The 985-nt window shown below is 53.0% G+C and overlaps 1 non-coding gene across 1 annotated transcript; it reads left to right on the top strand.

The window, feature by feature from the left end:
- Positions 1 to 373: 373 nt before the first annotated feature.
- TRNAR-UCU (transfer RNA arginine (anticodon UCU)) lies at positions 374 to 446 on the top strand. Its single transcript has one exon. It is a non-coding gene; the product is annotated as a tRNA-Arg (tRNA).
- The last annotated feature ends 539 nt before the right edge of the window (positions 447 to 985 follow it).

Genomic DNA, 985 nt, shown 5'->3' with positions numbered 1-985 from the left:
CTCTCCCCCTCTTGCAGCAACTCACCTCAGTGTCTTTCCATATCCCCAGAATGGATGAGGCTGCCTTAAGATTACAGGCAAAGTCATCTCAAGAGAAAGGCCAGAGCCTTAGAGCTGAGAAAAGATAGTCATCAACACCCTAGAAGTATGGCAAGGCTTCCAGAAAATGACCTGGTTTAGTTTGCAAATGAAAGAACTTGTCTGTATCCAGAGCGGAGGGGCATGCATGGACTGAAAGTGGCAGCATCCTGCAACTGTCCTTGGCCAAGGCTCATTTCTACCCCCACCTAGCTGAAAGAAACTGTCTGGGGTGATGCATCAGCCCACGTGCCTTCTTAGCTCTTCCATCAGTAAGCAAGGCTGTTTAGCATCAACCCCAGTGGCCTAATGGATAAGGCATTGGCCTTCTAAGCCAAGAATTGTGGGTTCAAGTCCCACCTGGGGTACTCTCCTCTGAGCTTCTGTATTAGCCTTCCCTGGGGAAGTCAAGGCACTTAACTACCCCTCTGTTGTTGGCATAGATCAAGAGGTGCCTGTTCTCCCCTTAGGAAATAGAAAACTGCCTCAGACACTTGCAGGTGAGCCTATCTAAGCAGGTTCTTTTCTTGCTCTCCCACCTCCATGGGCTACAGAGGTGAGCTGTCTGGCTCTCTTGGGTCATCAAGAAAAGATGGCCCCACGGATAGCAGGGATGTACAGACCACTGGGACGTGGCAAAGCCACTGGTGGGTCTGGATGGGATGCAGCCCCTCCCACTTAGCATCCAGGTCCACCCAAATCTGAGCAGGATGTAGTGCTGCCAAAGCAGCCTGGAGCATCACTCAGGCACCTGAAATACAGGACTGAGCTATGCGCCCACCCTTCAGAAAGCTACGCTCCAGCAGCTCTGCCTTGCCATTTCCTGAGCCGGCCCATGCGCGTGCCCAGCTTGGCAGGTGAAGCCCTGTGTCTGGCGGCACCAGGGCTATGAAGAGGGCATGGCGTC

The sequence above is a fragment of the Emys orbicularis genome, chromosome 1, assembly GCF_028017835.1.
Source record: "Emys orbicularis isolate rEmyOrb1 chromosome 1, rEmyOrb1.hap1, whole genome shotgun sequence".
Taxonomy (NCBI): domain Eukaryota; kingdom Metazoa; phylum Chordata; order Testudines; family Emydidae; genus Emys; species Emys orbicularis.
The sequence above is the reverse complement of the archived record's forward strand: the minus strand, read 5'-3'. Positions and strand labels throughout refer to the sequence as shown.